Source organism: Ostrea edulis, chromosome 10, assembly GCF_947568905.1.
Source record: "Ostrea edulis chromosome 10, xbOstEdul1.1, whole genome shotgun sequence".
NCBI lineage: Eukaryota > Metazoa > Mollusca > Bivalvia > Ostreida > Ostreidae > Ostrea > Ostrea edulis.
Window position 1 is genome coordinate 3,701,764 of NC_079173.1, and position 20,078 is coordinate 3,721,841.

The window sequence follows — 20,078 nt, forward strand, 5'->3', positions numbered from 1 at the left end:
ACACATCTGTATGTATGTATACACATGTATATATAATTCCAATGTTTTATTCCCGTGGGGTTCAGGGTTAGAATAGGTCCTCAGTGCCCCTTGTTTGTCGTAAGAGGCGACGAAATGGGGCGGTCCTTCGGGTGAGACAGCAAAAACCGAGACCCCGTGTCACAGCAGGTGTGGTACGACCAAGATCCCTCTCTGCTCAAAGGCCGTTAGCGCCGAGCATAGGCCTAATTTTGCAGCCCTTCACCGGTAATGGTGACGTCTCCATATGAGTGAAAGATTCTCGAGAGGGACGTTAAACAAAACACAATCAATCAATCATAATTTATTATAAATGAATGCATTGTAAGGTATTGGCACTGTTCACACAAATAAATAAATTTATTATAGCCTGGTGACTGTGAACAATATGCAACTTCACAAACCCTTAGAAATATTTCAATTTACTACGCTTTATAACGGATGTAAAAGAATTTTTTGACCTCAATTATTAATATACAAACATATATCCTATATAAGAATGCATATGTAGTATACAATACGCGAAGTTGGCAATTACAAAATGAAAAAAAAAATGCAAATACATAATGTCCAAAAACCTAAGGAAGGTACGTGATATCCGGTCCAAAATGACCACCATGACAGGTCAAGGCCAACGCTGAAATCATATCATAATGCGCAATGTTTTATTGGTAAATGAATTAAGTCGGTTGACTGAAACACAGGAACATATGTATACAACATAAATACTTTCACCTACATGTATTAACCATAAATAGTAGGCCCTGTTAGTTATCACCGTTATCAAGTCTTTGTAGGTATCTGACTGAGAAGAGTGTTATTTTCTAACTCTAGTTCAGTCTCCTGTAAAATTTTACACACATAGTGGTGAAAATATAACACCCATAATAGTATTGTGTATTTGTAAATGACAACAATTGCAGGAGAAACTTACTCAATGTCAACCGTATCTTCCGCCTTCACTCTACCGTGTCTCATGCAATATTCATGAAAAAGGAAAAATTCGTATCTAGTGATCATTCATCCAAAAATTACTTTGTTAAAAACCACTCTGATTCCATGCACAAGTACTCTGTAGTTGAAATTAAAAATATGCGGGAGTTCCTCATTGACAAATATCTTCGTAGTCTTTGGTAATCAGGTCTTCCAACGGTCTGTTGGAATTCCCATGGGCACGAATTGTGTTCCTTTGTTAGCTGATTTGATTTTATATTCTTGTGAAGTAGAATTTATTCAAAAGCTTCTACAAAGAAGACAAACTCTCTTGCTGTGGCCTTCAACTCCACATTTAGATATATCGGCAACGTTTTATTGATTAACAATACTCGTTTTCATTCACATGTCGATTCGATATATTCCTGTGAACTCGAAATAAAAAAAACACACCACAGAGTCGTCCATATCTGCTCTGTACGTAGATATTTTATTGAAAATAGATATTATCGGCAAACTAACGACTCAACCTGATGACAAACGGGATGATTTCAGCTTCTCCATCGTCAACTTCCCACATTTATGTAGCAATATTCCATTATCACCTGCATATAGTGTTTATATATATCAACTGACTCGATACCCAGGAGCTTGTACTGCGTATGATAAGTTTGTAAATCGAGGCAGGTTACTGACAAACTCGATGTTATAGGGGTTTCAACAGTCTCGTTTGAAGTCGGCTTTTCGCAAATTCTATGGTCGTTATAACGATCTAGTTTGCTGACACAACCTATCATTGGGTCAAATACTGTCTGTGTTTTATATTGATTGTTAGACACACAGATTTTGATTACGGATAAGTCCGTTTACCTGATCAGGATATAGGGCTCACGGTGGGTGTGACCGGTCAACAGGGGGTGCTTACTCCTCCTAGGCACCTGATCACACCTGTGGTATATCCAGAGGTTCGTGTTTGCCCAAGTCTCTATTTTGCATTCCTTATACAAGTTATGAGACTGATTACTGTTCGTTATCTTCACCTTTCATATACTGAATACTTTAATATGTTTATACAATACAAAACAAATATTGGATATCTTATTATTGTAATACAATTACTCTTAATTATTGTTTATACGCCGAATAGAGGTCAATAAGAAACGAAGTAAATCAATTTCATGACGGACATCATTTCACCCTGGTATATTCAATTCAATTGTGTGTATCTCATCTGCATCATACAATGGTTTACAGAGATATAACAAACAAACAGCTGTTACATACACATTAGTAAATAATACATGCATGAAATAGAGTATTCATCAAGTAAAAAAAAACAATCGTGTTATTATTGATGTGAAGTATGGGCATTCTAGGTAGGGGAGCACATTTTATATATTTTCTTAATGAAAGTACAGAGTTTCTTTTTTTTTTTTTTTTTTGGTGTTTTTTTTCTTTTCTCTCTTTTTTAAACCCACAGTATCTATTGTTAGGCATGATTTGTTTAAAAATATTGTGACAGTAAAATCCAAAGAAATATAATTAAAAAGTATTTTGAAAATAAGATTCAATTCAAAAAAGTATTGTTATAGTTAAAAAGCAATAGAAAAATATTGTTATTATGACAGTAAAAATCAATTTTAAAAAAGGGCTGACATTACGTAAATATAATTTTTTAAAACAGTATTGCCACAGTAAGAATCAATAAAAAAAATTATTGTGACTGTAAAAATCAATTTTTAAAAAAGTATTGTGACATTACGTAAAAATCCATAAAAAATATGGGTACAGTAAAAATCAATTTGAAAAGTATCGTTATAGTAAAAAGCAATAGGAAAATATTATGACAGTAAATATCAATTGAAAAAAGTGTTGTGACAGTAAAAAATAATTTTTAAAAATGTATTGTGCCATTACGTAAAAATCAATAATTAAAAAAGTATTGTAACGGTAAAAATCATTATAAAAGTATTCATTAAAACAATATTGCGTCAGTAAAAATCAATACAAAAAGCATTGTGACAGTGCAAATCAATTTAAAAAAGTATTGTGACAGTAAAAATCTTTATAGAAATATTGTGACAGTAACAATCTTTATATAAATATATTATGAGAGTAACAATCTTTATATAAATATATTGTGACAGTGAATCAATAGGAAAGTATATAAGAGTAATTAGTTAATTTTTCAAAAAAGTATTTCAACAGTAAAATCTTGATCAAATCAAATAACTTGTTTTTACACATACATGTTTTTACACATACATGATGTAATGAAGATACAATCCTGTATATTGGTCATTCTAACTACAAAATCACAGTTTTAGTTAAGGTGGGGACTTTGCAGGTTAATAAAACTTTTGTAAATGTATCTATACAATAAAATATGTCAAAATCCTATAAATTTTTTCCTAAAAAAGTTTTGACATTGAAAACAAAGTATCGGAATAAACTGTTCGTGAGACTGGCAGAATGCTCCAGCGCTTTCGCGATATGCACATTAGTTGATTTGTCTTATTAAGTATAATATATTAACTTACATGGATGGTCATATCTAATAGTAATGTAATTTAAATCTTTACATCAAATAAACCGATGGGTATCAAAATTTCATCCAGTCCATACACCTATAACACCGGCGCATCTCGTGTCTGCACATTCGGTAGATGACGGGAATAGAACATTTCTAGATATTTTTTACCCTACACCATAAATTTCTGCCGATAATTGCAACGGAATGGAAATACCAGATAAGAAAAAAACTTTATAGCTGTGGTACGGCAACCATAACTCCCAAGCTGAGCGCCACGCGTGAGCTCACATGAAAGAGAAACGATGAACACAGAAGCCGTTCTCATTAATCAGGGCTTGTTTTAGAGGGTGTTCTTGCCAATTCGAAATAAACAATTGAGGTCATCTAGTAAAATTATCATGTGCTTGGGGGTGAAAGTTACATTGTTACATAATGCAGAAGGTCATACGGTGCAAAGTGCGATACTAAAATTCCACGGAATTAACGGTCACAATGCGACATTTAACTCGGGACACGGCAAAGTCCGGACCTTTTGTTATCCTTTGTAATGGTAATATTGAGAAAAATCAAATTGTGTATTGTATACAAGGTAGTAGTAAAATTAAACATGCAAGAGTTAATAAAAAACCAGTAAAGTTCTTTTGGTATATATTGAACTATAATCTAAAAATCACAAACTCTTGAATATGTTTTGTACATTAGAAAAAAATACATTTACATCTTAGATAAAAGTCCGGTTATGCTATGAAAGAGAATCAAAATGCATATAGTAGGGATGATGCACGTCAATAGTAAAATTAAAAAATACACGAGATGATACAACACAGTAAATTACATTCGTTATTTAAATTGAACTATAATTCAAACCTCATGGGTACTTGAATATGTATTGTGTACACTGGAAACAAAATCGTTAAATAAAATCTGGCTATCCTATGGAAGAGAGAAAATTTTTTTAGGATAATTTATTTGTGTTAGATAGGATTATAACATCTACTCGCTGACAAACATAGGATTATTGGATATGTTATACTATGTGTTGGTAGAAAAATTTATCTAGTCATTTTTTTTTTCACTATCATTTTTTTTAGTTTTCACTGTATAAAGGATCACGAGACATTCATTTCAAAGTCCCCAATTTGATTACTCCTTGGAAAACGGTATCATATAGTTGAAGTATTTTACAGTCTTGATTGGTAGAAAATGTATGATGTTAAAACAAAATTTGATGGTGGCATATGGTTTATAGTTACATGTTGATCAATTTATGTTAAATAATGCTTTACGAAACAGTTTTCGTTGAGAAGATAGAGCAATACAATATTCCCATATTTATCTCTTATTACGTAATCAACGATTATGTTGCTGACATCAGTTGTTGCACAATTAATGTCAAAATAAGTTTTCATTTTTATGAAATTGAAAGGATAAACTTTTCGTACATTTAGAAATTCCTTAATATGTAATCAAAGATCATGTTGCGGATATCAACACTTACAGAATGAAAGGCGAGGATAACGAACAGTGATCAATCTCATTGGGTCAAATGATGTCTGACGTGTTTCATACCAATTGTTAGACCGTTCTTAGTAAACTGATTTTGACTACGGATAACTCCGTTTACCTGATAAGGATATAGGGTTCAGGCGGGTGTGACCGGTCGACAGGGGATGCTTACTCCTCCTAGGCACCTGATCCCACATCTGGTGTGTCCAGGGGTCCGTGTTTGCCCAACTATCTATTTTGTATTGCTTAAAGGAGTTATGAGACAGTTTTTAAATCGAGACAAGCTACTGACAAACAAGTTGATGGTACAGGGATTTCAACAGGGAATGCTTACTCCTCCTAGGCACCTGATCCCACCTCTGAAGTGTCCAGAGGTCCGTGTTTGCCCAACTTTGTATTTTGTATTGCTTATAGGAGTTATGAGATTGATCAATATTCGTTATCTTCATCTTCCATTGACCACTGTTCGTTATCTTCACCTTTCATATAGGATACTGTAAAATTCCTAAACATAGCAAGGAATTTATTTTCACGTAATTTCACGAGAAACATCACTCGCAAAATAAAATTACTCAAGTGTTACTTTCGTATTGATAGAATACATGTAAAAGCTCTTGATGAACAGACCACTCGCGAATTCATGTTCACGCGATCTGACATTTACGAATCATTTCGCGATATCAAGTACTCGCGTAAAATATGGAATCTACACTGAGTATTCAGGTTTAAAGGTCATTCCCTGAATTCCTTAAAATGGGTCGTAAGACAACGTTTGAAGATAGAATATTGTTTAGAGTAACATTCTGACCAATTTCTTATACAATGCTTTACAAAATCTTTTTCGTTAAGGAAAGGTGAGGATAACGAAAAATAATCGATCTGCAACTCCCACAAGGAATACAAAATAAAGAGCTGGACAAACACGGTCCCCTGGACACACCAGAGGTGGGATCAGCTGCCTGGGAGTAAGCATCACCTGTCGATCGATCACACCCGCCGTTAGCCCTATATCTTGACCAGGCTAATGGAGTAATCCGTAGTCAAAATCAGTGTGCCAAGAACGACTTAGCAATCTGTATGAAACACGTTAGTCAACATTTGACCCAATGATAGGTTATATTGGCAAACTAGATCGTTATAATGACCATAGAAAGCATGAAATTTCCATAAATCATTCCCTTATAAGTTTTCTCAAATCAACAACATCAAAACGTAAGACTTTTCAACATTTTACCATTCCTTGTGATTTATTAAAGAGCAGATGTGTGAAAGACTGTGGTGTCTTTTATTTTGAGTTTAAGGGCACATATAGAATCGACATATAAATGAAAATCATTATTTTTAATAGATAAAATGTCGTCGATATACCTTAATGCTACAGGAAAAGACTGTTAAAAGATTTTTAAAAAAGTTTCTACCCCTACATACCAGAAAGCTTTATTACAATGCAGATATTCTACAGTTTATTAATTACTGCTTGAGTATTTGGGGGTAACACATCCAAACTTGGCATGGAAAGAATATCTAAGTTACAAAAAGAGCTGCAAGGATAATTTTGGTTACAAATCCAGATTTCTCTTGTAAACCATTGTTTGAGAAATTTGGTTAGCTGACAATTTATGAGCTATAATTGATTTGCACAAATATATTTTATTATTTAAAATTTCGCAGCTTGGCTCCCGATTATCTTGGTGGGTTATTTGAATTTCAATCCTCTGCTTCTTATCGTTCTGAATCAAATCACGATCTCAGATTACCGAAGTTTAACACACAATTATTCAATACTCAGATGTGAACCTGTGTTTTAAGTGATTATTCTTGTATATAATTGTATTGAAAGAATAGTATGTGCACTAATCAGGTCACCTTCTTGAAATTATTAATATTATATGTTTTCTTCTCCTGTAGATTGATTGATTGTATCATGATTAGCGTCTCTCTCGACTCAAGAATTTTTCGCTCATATGGAGACGTCACCAAGACCGGTGAAGGGTTTCAAATTTAGGCCTTTGCTCAGCGCTTGGCGCTTAAGGCCATTGAGCAGCGAGGGTTCTTTAGCGTACCACACCTACTGTGACACAGGACATCCGTTTTTAAGGTTACCTTCGAGGACCCGTGACATTCACACCTGGTGTCAAACGTTTGGCGATGGAACTTTCAATACCTGTTTTAACGGCTTAGGTCTGTCGCGGCTGGGATTAGAACCCATGCCTTCCGCATGCGGGGTGAATACTTTAACCTCTAGTCCACATAGTCCATAGCGGCGGTCTCTCTTGTAGATGTTTTTGAAAAAAAGTAAAAAGGTGAAACAAGGAGCACAATTCGTGCCCATCGGGATCCCAACATACTGTTGGAAGACTAGCTGCAATAATGTAACCCTCTCCGATTTTTTTTAGGAGAGAGCTACAAACTCCTTAGGATCTCCGTAATGGTGATTCACTTCCGCAACATTTTCGATCATTCTAAACATTTGCGGACTTTCTTTACACAAATAAAATGATATTCTATGTTTCTTATTCAATACTGTAGAATCATGTAAATTCGTGGGGACCAATTTTCGTGGATTGCTGAATTTTTACGTGTTCGTGGGGATGTAATTTCGTGGATTTATATGTTTGTAAGAAAGATAACTCTGGAATGTTTACTTTGTCTTTATTCGTTGAGGATGTAAATTCGTGGGTGAGGGGTACCCATGAATTCCACGAAAATTGAGCCACCACGAATTCTAATGATTCCACAGTATAGATATATCGATTTGTGAGGTTCTTTTCAACAATTTCATATACACGTATTCCAATTTCTCGATTCATAATTGTGCGCCATGTTTGATGTACTAAAATTTCAACTTCCGATTGTCAAGGTATTTGCATATGCTATATGAGTTAGTATTTATATCAATGGACAAGTACGTTATCTCGCGATAAGAAGCATGGTGGAGTAGACGAAGAATTTTAGCATGCTGTACATGATGCTTGATGAAAAACATCTTTATTAGACATGCCCAGGTACAAAGTTAGTACATGTACTCCTTTTGATGTCAACCACATTTGGGACTAAAACACGGAGCTTATTATCGGTTATTCATAAATTAATTTGCACCATTACAGAGATCCTATGGAATTGTAGCCCTAACCCGAAAACGTCAGAATAAAAAAAAAATCCGATAGGGCTACATTATTGCAGCTATTGGAAGACCTGATCAGCAAAGTCTACGAAGATGCTGTGAATAAGTTCAGCAACTTCAGAGTACTTGTGCATGGAATCAGAGTTGTATTAAATAAAGTAATGTTTTGAATGACGGATCACTAGATATGAATGCAAAAGTGAAGATAATGAACAGTGATCAATCTTATAACTCCTATAAGGAGTACAAATTTAAGAGTTGAGCAAACACGGGCTCATGGGTATACTAGAGGTGGGATCAGAGATGACTATGAGGAGCAAACATCCCCGATCGACCGGTCAGGAAATATTTCATTTTGTTTTCATTTTTATTGAACTGTCCATAGTGTCAAAACGTCTGGTCTTTAATTCATCGTGCGGAATGGTCGTGTAAGTGTTTAAAAGTCATACATTTTGATGCTGTTAATTTGAAAAACGTTTTGTGATTTTTAGAATCCACATTAAAGGTGAAGATAACGAACAGTGATCAATCTCATAACTCCTATAAGCAATACAAAATAGATGGTTGGGCAAACACGGACCTCTGGACACACCAGAGGTGGGATCAGGTGCCTAGGAGGAGTAAGCATCCCATGCCGACTGGTCACACCCGCCATGAGCCCTATATCCTGTATAACTCCTATAAGCAATACAAAATAGATAGTTGGGCAAACACGGACCTTTCTTTATATTCCTAACAGATTTACAATATTCATCCTTCATGCACACATAAAACACTTACGATTAGAAGACTGAAATATCGTCGCGATTCACCGATCGCCTTAGAGCTGTTCAATTGTCCAGTAGAAGGACCTAAATTTGTCTATACTGAGACCTAAATCTTATTGTACATTTGTCCATACAAACTCTTAAATTTTATACATTTGACCATACAAAGACCTAAATCTTATTGTGCATTTGTCCATATAAAGACCTAAATCTTATTGTACATTTGTCTATACAAACACTTAAATTTTATACATTTGCCCATACAAAGACCTAAATCTTATTGTGCATTTGTCCAAAGACCTAAAGTAAATTTTATTGAATCAGTGATAATTGATAAGTGTGTGCAATACTCCACTCTGTTCTAAATTGGAGGAAAAAATGAAATTTACTTTGGCTCATTGGTTGGTTGTATATTGATTAACGTCCCACTCGAGAATTTTTCACTCATATGGAGACGTCACCATTACAGGTGAAGGGCGGCAAAACGACAAGCAAGGTGGTACTGAGGACCTATTCTAACCCTGGATCTTCAGCTCATTGAAATCAATAATTAAGTGTTACAGAGAAATGAACGATTAAAACAGAATCGCATGTATATCTGTATGATAAAGTTTTGAAATATATTAATGAGTATAATAGATGTTGCATGTCATTTGGGTTTTTGTTTTTATTTTGATTGCGTGTGGAGTAAGATAAGTGAAAAATCCGTTGGCGCATCTGTCAGGGGCGGATCAAGTAATTGCGGTTAGGGGGAGTGCCACTTTATGAGGCAGCAGCGGGTGTGGGGGCCGCAATTGAGGCCCCCAGGAGGCTCCTGGATTTTATAGATTTCATAGGGCTCTTATGTAGTAATTTTGTCTGTCATTTTTAATAAGGTGAAATTAATCAAATGATGTAACTTTTAAGGGTTTTTGGAAAAAATGTAAGTTCTCCCAATAAAAGAAATTCAATGAATCAAAAAATTTTGTAATACATTTCTCCGAAATTGGAAGAAATTATTGCTTCTTTTATCTTTTACATTTTTCTAAAGAAGAGACCACGATTTGCCTTAAATTTCGAAATTTTAGGGGTGGGGTGGGGTGGGGGTCGCAACCTACATATGTGCATTAATGGTGTGTAGGTATATGGCATCTTATCGGAAGTTTTTTTTTTTTTACCACTATACGTAAGTATGTATCAATAGCAAATCTATTTCAAGTTTCTCTTGATGTGGCTGTCGCGTGGCCGTCTAGTTTTGCATTCTCTTCATGCAGAGTTCTGCCAAATAACCAACACCTCCACCATGTATCCAGACTTACAAAAACTTCATGAAATCGGTGAAAGATTAGCTTTTATCGTGTAAACACTGAATATAAAACAAAAATTCTTACCAAAATTATAAAAAGACAAAAATTTCACGCCAAACGGGATAAAGGGTTTCTTTGATGCCTTCCACCAAAAGCTTTCACGCCCCAAAGTTAAAAGTGAAATATTTTTACAAAAATATATCTTCAAAGAACTGGAGTAATTTTTAAAAATACATATGTTATGGAGGCATAGAGAGCGTAAAAAAAACAATTTAAAAAACTGAATGCAGATATCGTACTTGATGTGTGTGCCAGTCTGTTTGTTTGATGTTCTTAAAGAACGGGACATCATCATACACATTTTTGTAGCTTTATTTTCTAGTAGAAATGTTGGTAAATAACAGTATGAGTAAATGAGATTTGATATGGATGTTTTGAGAACTCTGTACATCTTTATATTTTGGTAGACATCTGGAGAGAACAATGATTCGAATTTCAAAGCTGCACTGCTCCTGGACGATACTGGCATGACACGACGACAGTTTTAGACTACAGACACTGTAAGCTCATCGCGTATAGTCACCATTTTTTCATTTAGACTACAGACACTGTAAGCTCATCACGTATAGTCACCATTTTATCATTTAGACTACAGACACTGTAAGCTCATCACGTATAGTCACCATTTTTTCATTTAGACTACAGACATTGTAAGATAATTATGTATAGTCACCATTTTATCATTTAGACTACAGACACTGTAAGCTCATAACGTATAATCTCCATTTTCTCATTTAGATTACAGACATTGTTAAATAATCACGTATAGTCACCGTTTACTTATTTAGACTATAGCGCATTAGCCAATCAAAATGCAGATTATAAAACAGTGGTATCATTAATTGATGTAAACAAAGCATTCTGAACCAGTTCAGTCTGTGAAATAATGAAATGTATTGTCAGGCTAATGACTAAATACTCTTTACCAATGTTAATCAGAAAAAATTTCATCAGAATTTCATTAATGCTAGATTTGATATTGATTATATGCTACATTTATCTCACTTATCGGACATTCATGAATTCTAGGTTTGATATTACTTAGTAATTCTACTTTATCTCACTTCATGGATTCGGATAATCATTATTTCCATTACCATTAATTACTACTACCAAGAATCAAAGTACTGAAACGAGGACTGGTGACAACCTCGTGACAAACTCCGCAAATACCATAAAGACAATGCTAATTATACTGTATATCTATTTTGTTTATTTCCTATTTTGCTAGGGGAGAATTGGTGCCTTTAAAGTGAAAAAAACAATCATATCACACGATAGTGATTGATTGATTGAATATTGTTTAACGTCCCTCTCGAGAATATTTCACTCATATGGAGACGTCAGTCACCACTGCCGGTGAAGGGCTGCAAAATTAGGCCTATGCTCAGCGCTTATGGCCATTGAGCAGGGAGGAATCTTTATCGTGCCACACTTGCAGTGACACTGGACCTCGGTTTTTGCCGTCTCATCCGAAGGACCACCCCCATTTAATCGCCTCTTACGACAAGCAAGGGGTACTGAGGACCTATTCTAACCCGGATCCCCACGGGATTGATATACATGTATATGATAATTGATTGATTGTTTTATGTTGCGTCTAGAAATGTTCACTCATACTGAGACGTCACCAGCTGTTGTATGAAAGGTGTAGATAACGAACAGCGATCAATCTCATAACTCCTATAGAGGTGAAGATAACGAACAGTGATCAATCTCATAACTCCTATAGAGGTGAAGATAACGAACAGTGATCAATCTCGTAACTCCTATAAAGATGAAGATAACGAACAGTGATCAATCTCATAACTCCTATAGAGGTGAAGGTAACGAACAGCGATCAATCTCATAACTCCTATAAAGGTGAAGATAACGAACAGTGATCAATCTCGTAACTCCTATAAAGATGAAGATAACGAACAGTGATCAATCTCATAACTCCTATAGAGGTGAAGGTAACGAACAGCGATCAATCTCATAACTCCTATAAAGGTGAAGATAACGAACAGTGATCAATCTCATAACTCCTATAGAGGTGAAGGTAACGAACAGTGATCAATCTCATAACTCCTATAGAGGTGAAGGTAACGAACAGTGATCAATCTCATAACTCCTATAAAGGTGAAGATAACGAACAGTGATCAATCTCATAACTCCTATAAAGGTGAAGATAACGAACAGTGATCAATCTCATAACTCCTATAAAGGTGAAGATAACGAACAGTGATCAATCTCATAACTTCTATAAACATGAAGATAACGAACAGTGATCAATCTCATAACTCCTATAAAGGTGAAGATAACGAACAGTGATCAATCTCATAACTTCTATAAACATGAAGATAACGAACAGTGATCAATCTCATAATTCCTATGTAAGTGAAGATAACGAACAGTGATTAATCTCATAACTCCTATAAAGGTGAAGATAACGAACAGTGATCAATCTCATAACTCCTATAAAGATGAAGATAACGAACAGTGATCAATCTCATAACTCCTATAAAGGTGAAGATAACGAACAGTGATCAATCTCATAACTCCTATAAAGGTGAAGATAACGAACAGTGATCAATCTCATAACTCCTATAAAGGTGAAGATAACGAACAGTGATCAATCTCATGTAAAACTTATACGGTACCAATTTTGATGCACCAGATGCGCATTTCGACAAATAATGTCTCTTCAGTGATGCTCAACCGAAATGTTTGAAATCCGAAATAACTATGAAGTTTCAGATCTAAATATAGCCAAAAACAGCATGTCAAACAAGTGGAGCCAAATTCGTCCAAGGATAAGAGCTATGCATGAGGGAGATAATCCTTAATTTTGAAATGAATTTCTAAATTTTATAACAGCAATTAAATATACATCCGTATTTTCAAGCTAGTAACGAAGTACTTAGCTACTGGACTGTAGAGACCCTCGGGGTCCTATAAAGGTGAAGATAACGAACAGTGATCAATCTCATAACTCCTATTAAGGTGATGATAACGAACAGTGATCAATCTCATAACTCCTATAAAGGTGAAGATAGCGAACAGTGATCAATCTCATAACTTTTATAAGCAATACAAAATAGAAATTTTGGCAAACACGGACCCCTGGACACACCAGAGGTGGTATCAGGTGCCTAGGAGGAGTATGCATCCAATGTCGACCGGTCACACCCGCCGTGAGCCCTATAACCTGATCAGGTAAACGGAGTTATCCGTAGTCAAAATCAGTGTGCTAAGAACGGCCTAACATATATTGGTATCGTCGCTAGCCACGGTTATTCAGTCCGGTAATACCTACCCTACCTCAAACCGTGGCTGCATGATCAGCGAAATCCTCGATTTTCAAGTAAAGTTTATTAAATGAAATACGCATTAACGGCATTGGTTACGCTTGTGAATTCTGTGTTGATAAACTTAATCGTATTCTCAAACTTGGTGAGGAAATTCGGGGTAAAGTGAATGTGTTGAAATCTGAAAGACTAAAGTTGATCGGACAATTATCTAGAGAGAGCGGCGTTATTACACCGGTGAAGTCAAGAAAGAAGCATCCATTAGTTACATGATTTTCTCTCCACCAAAACAATTCCATGGAAGCTCATATATTGGTTGACTAATGAATATAAATATTCATGAAATCGAGAATTTTTTAATCATACAGCCATGAAAGTTAACGTAGTGTAAACGGAGACAATAGGCGTGGCTTGCGACGATGTTGTATAGGTGAAGTACCACAGGGCCATAGCAATGAAGGTTCATTAACGTGTCAACGTCTGCCGCGACACGGGGCCTCCGTTTTTAAGGTGATATCCGAAAGGCCTGTGATTCTCACTTCTAAATGCCGGAGGAATCACTACCTGTGTTAAGGTCTTAGGTTTGAAGCGGCCATGTCACTAGTGGAACTCGAACTCATGCCCTCCCAGTTAGGAAGCAAACGCTCTACCACTGAGCTACCGCGACCGGTCTGTCGAAGGTAGAAATGATTAGGCAAATCATGTAAATGAAGATATGAATGATTATATGTAATAAGGAAAAGAAAGAAATGAGTATCTCCTCGAGTCCACGCTCCTGGTGAATTTTCATCAATCTCTTTATGAGCAATAAAAACAAGTGAGTTGGCTACATATTATCTAGCTCTGCTTCCTTCAGAGAGAAAAATATTAGATCCTTGGAGAATGTTGGCAGTACATATCAAGACGTAGGGCTCACGGCGGGCGTGACCGGTCAACAGGGGATGCTTACTCCTCCTAGGCACTTGATTTCGCCTCTGGTGTGTCCAGGGGTCCGTGTTTGCCCGACTCTTTATTTTGTACTCCTTGTGGGAGTTCTGAGATTGGTCATTGTTTGTTATCTTCACCTTTCTGCGACATGTATTTATGTCTTGAATTGTGGAGAATTAAGTTGGGTACTCTGACACAGGGGATGCTTATTCTTCCTAGGCACCTGATCACACCTCTGGTGTGTACAGGGATCCGTGTTTACCCAACTATCTACTTTGTATTGCTGATAGGAGTTATGAGATTGATCACTGTTTCTAATCTTCACCTTTCCCAAGACTACATTGTGGGCTTTTCAGGGATCAAGAATTATTGCATGTTTGCTGAGTTGAATTTACATTTTTTACTGATTTACTGAATTTCATAGCCAACAAAAATCGACATGTTTTCGGTCACATATTGTCTTGTTTCGTCGAATGTTCAGGTTTTTGAAAAAGGGTGAGTTGGTTAGATTAGCTATGCACTTCGGGTAGATATTAAATCTCCTACATAAAAACAAGCGATTAGGTTGCTAAAACTTTTAAAGGAAGATATTTTTGAAAACTTGATTTTCCAAAAGCAAATAACTGAACCAGTGAAAACGGCAGAATTTGAATTTCACTCGGAGTTATAAATAGAAAAGAGTTAAAAGGAAAAACAGAAAAGACAGTTTGAGAAGATGAAATTAGAAAATCAAAGAACAGAGAGACAGATGAAAGAGCAGAGAGACAGATTTTTTGCAAAATTATCAGTGTACTATTTATCCTCCCGGGCACCTGATACCACCACTGGTATATCAAAAGGTTTCGCGTTTGCCCAACTCTTTATTTTGTATTCCTTACGGGAGTTATGAGATTTAGACGAATTTGACTCCAATTTTTACGAATTTGACTCCGCTTTTTTGGCACGCTGTTTTTCCCTATAATAGCTCTAAAACTATTGTTATTTCGAATTTCAAACATTTCGGTTGAGCATCACTGAAGAGACATTATTTGTCGAAATGCGCATCTGGTGCATCAAAATTGGTACCGTATAAGGTTTACATTGATCACTGTTCGTTATCTTCACCTTTATAGGAGTTATGAGATTGATCACTGTTCGTTATCTTCACCTTTATGGGAGTTATGAGATTGATCACTGTTCGTTATCTTCACCTTTATAGGAGTTATGAGATTGATCACTGTTCGTTATCTTCACCTTTATAGGAGTTATGAGATTGATCACTGTTCGTTATCTTCACCTTTATAGGAGTTATGAGATTGATCACTGTTCGTTATCTTCACCTTTATAGGAGTTATGAGATTGATCACAGTTCGTTATCTTCACCTTTATAGGAGTTATGAGATTGATCACTGTTCGTTATCTTCACCTTTATAGGAGTTATGAGATTGATCACTGTTCGTTATCTTCATCTTTATAGGAGTTACGAGATTGATCACTGTTCGTTATCTTCACCTTTATAGGAGTTACGAGATTGATCACTGTTCGTTATCTTCACCTTTATAGGAGTTATGAGATTGATCACTGTTCGTTATCTTCACCTTTATAGGAGTTATGAGATTGATCACTGTTCGTTATCTTCATCTTTATAGGAGTTACGAGATTGATCACTGTTCGTTATCTTCACCTTTATAGGAGTTATGAGATTGGTCACTGTTCGTTATCTTCACCTTTATAGGAGTTATGAGATTGATCACTGTTCGTTATCTTCACCTCCCATTGTCAAGAAACATCATTTTTGGTGAGTATTCAGAGATAACCACAACCCTCAAGAAACTAGGAATAAATCAATCACTTTTCTTCAATGTGAAAGCTTTCTGCAATTGACAATATTAAATACTAAAATATGGACGGATCAAAAGATAGGGTAGCATCTGCTGCTGACAACTACTACGATATATTCTCCTCTCGACTTAAAAAAAATGACTCGCTGCAACCAAGGTGATGCTACTAGATACTCATCACGTAATGTTTGGACCGCCGCGGTGGTCTAGAGGTAGAGCGTTTGTCCCGCATGCGGAAGGTTGGGGTTCGAATCCCTGTCGCGACAGACCTAAATCGTTAAAACATGTAGTAACAGTTCCATCGCCAAACGCTCGGCGTCAGGTGTGAATGCCACGGGTACTCTGAAATGATCTTAAACACAGTAGGTAAGGCACGCTAAAGAATTCTCACTGCTTAATGACCATAAGCACCGAGCATAGGCCTAAATTTGAAGCCCTTCACCGGTCTTGGTGACATCTCCATATGAGTGAGAAATTCTCGAGTGAGACGTTAAACAAGATACAATCAATCTTAATTCTTAATACGTTGTCTTTCTCGTGTTCACGCTATAAACAAGATGGACCTTAAGCAATCACTGTATCAGTATCATACCACCAAAATGTAAGTTACGTTTGTAGGCCACATTGGTATCCATGGAAACACCAAAACAGACAACGCTACTGAAGCTGACCTTGAATTTACAATCTCCCAATCCCGACTCCCTAACTGTAGTAATGAAGACATACAAGCTATAGTTGTGATGTCGACACAAATGTTCCCAAACACCTCCCCATATCCAAAATGGCGGCAGAAAAGACAGGTTTAATGCCAGAAATGGACCCTGGATCCCCAATTCACCCTAGAAACTAAATTAGGTTGAAATCTGGCAAACGTGATTTTTGGCAGTCATTTTGAAACATTTGAATATTGAATGAAACGAAATACAGAAATGAACTGTGGACCCTAAACTGATTTTGAAAATGGCGGCACAAAAATGTATGCTGAAAATGGACTCATCGTCATGCAATTACGCTAGAAATCGAATTTGGACTGGACTTTCACTTTTTTGGCAGCTACTTTGAATTGGTAGCCATTTTGAAAATTGATAGCATTTCTCCTCATGACCGCCACAAAGTTTTAATTGGATCTGTTGAAGCACTTTAAGAAAATAATAAGAATAAGAAACGGAGCAAAAACAATATTTCTCCGATACCATGTGTTCGGGGACATAATTACCGAACTTTGGTTGATAATATGAATTTTGTGATGAAAGTAGAATGTAATTTATACCAGATAAAGTGAGCAGGAATCAGTTGGGTCTAAAACATCAATAATAGGTTATTCTTTCAAGATTTCAAATTAAGTCATTATATTCCGAGCCTAAACGCTGGATCGGAGTATCTTTTACATTGTGAGTTATGGTTTGTAGTTGATAAACAGGATATTCACAAAAAGTATCAACAGCCCGAGCGTATTGAGTGTTTCAATATGTTCCCGGTGATTGTAAATAATGCAGCTTTAGATAAAGTCACAAATCGTTTTATCAGACAAGTGTGTGATTTGTTTTTGTTAATTATTGAATTGATGCCCCTTTCATTTGGCTATCAGAATCGATATAAACAAACTTCTTTGGTGTTTGTTCAAACGCTGGGAATATTTAATCGCTTAGCAATATTCCGTTTGATTGTTTCGATTAGTTGAACTTTAAAGTATGGAATGAGTTTCAAATTATAGTGTGGTAAAAAACAAACACCATAAAACAGAATAAGGAACTTGTCATTAATTTGGTGGAAGTGCACTGACAAATTTCTACTCTGGTGATAAGGTACTCTGATCATCAGAAAAAGCTTAGTCACTAACCGTGTTTATAGCTTCCGAGTATGGCACAATATTCTTCAGAAAAATGCATGATCTACATCAAAAACTTTTTATGCATTCCTGAATCGCCATGAATCATCGGTACATCATAGAACAAATGAGACGTTTGAAGTTCTGTGCTCAGCCTGGTGATGCCAAGGGACAGCTTTTATCCATGTCCTATTGTGACGGAAGACAAAAGATAACTTCAAATACAACACACTTTAAATATGAATTAAAGCTGCAACAAAGACGGATCTGATACTGGGTTATCTAGAAGAGTTGGAAATTTGTCATTTATTCGAAGTCAGTGTCACATCTGTAATTTTGGTGATAACATATTCTTTACTAACTTGTAATTTTAAACCAATGATTTGTAAATATGATTTGTCCTACCAATTTAGAAAAGTTTGATTTTGTGATCATTTGAAACAAAGATATAAATACTTAATGCATATGAGACATTTATAGCAGTTTTTAAAAATACTATTGTTGATACACGTAGAAGAATGAAAAATATTTCTGATGAAAAAGTGAAGATAACGAACAACGATGAAGCTCACAACTCCTAGAAGGAATACAAAATTAAGGGTTGGGCAAAGACGGATCCCTGGGCATAGCAGAGGTGCGATCATGTGCCTAGGAGTAAGCATCTCAAGTCTACCGGTCACACTCACATCTCGATCGGGTAAACGGAGTAATCCGTAGTGAAAATCAGTGTGTAAAGAACAGTCCAACAACTAGTATGAAACACGTCAGACACCATTCGACCCAATGATAGGTTGTATTGGCAAAATATATTGTTATATAACGAACATAGAATTTGTGAAATGCTGACTTTCAACGAAACCCCCGTAACATCAACTTGTTTGTCAGTAACCTGACTCGATTCAAAAAGTGATCATACGTACAACAAGATCTTGCATATCGAATCAGTTGAGAGAAATAAACACCATTTGCAGGTGATACTGGATATACATGCTTCTTTATACGTTTGTCACTTGTTTGGACAGGCATTCTATGGGGCAAGTTGGTTATTCCAATAATCTAAAAACCCATTTTATCTAACACATCTTTATATTATAGTACATCCTCATTGTGGAAAATGAGGATATTATATAAAATTCGACTCGCCTTTTCTTTCTTTCCAGGTACAATTTTTACCAAAAGCCAATCGATCATTTTGGCATTTATGCAAAGGTGAAGGTAACGAACAGTGAACAATTTCATAACTCCTGTAAAGACCTGTAAAGGTACTCTGCCAACATCACCATATGCAGTGTACAACACTATTAAGTGTAGACTTTAACATTCATTATATAGTTACACCCCGGAGGTCTGTGCTTTGCCCTACACAGTGCAAGGGTGGCATTGCTCGAATAAAATCTTAATTCTCTGCCCTTTTAAATTGACGCCCTTTCTTCGAAGTTGTGCCGGTTGGTTCCAAGACCCAGGAGCTGGTACGATTGGTCGATCTATGATAGCCGGGTTGTGCTTGAGATAGGTCATAACACACAATTCTCAGCTACATTACTTTCCTAGTTCTGACCTCATCCCGTCCGTTACAGTGTATATCACCTTTAATGAAATAAAAACTTCTCCATTATGCAGAATGATACTACTCTATCATACAATCTTTGATCCGCTCCGGTAATATTATGTCGCTACACATAGTAGCGGAGCGGATCAAAGATCTGATTTTAATCGGGTTGCCCGATTATATTTTTGCTACCTATAACTATTCATCATGTTGCCCTATGCACGATAGGTCCTCACTATAAATACTGGTGTATGTCACTTTGTCTTTTCCCGTACTATAATTGATCACCAATTCTTTTTACTTTCAGTTTACCCACGCTAATCAGATTATCTTTATCAATTCAAGGCTTTACCATGGTGTTCTTGGTTTTAGGTTTTTAATATATATATATATATATATATATATATATATATATATATATATATGAGTTTTTAAAT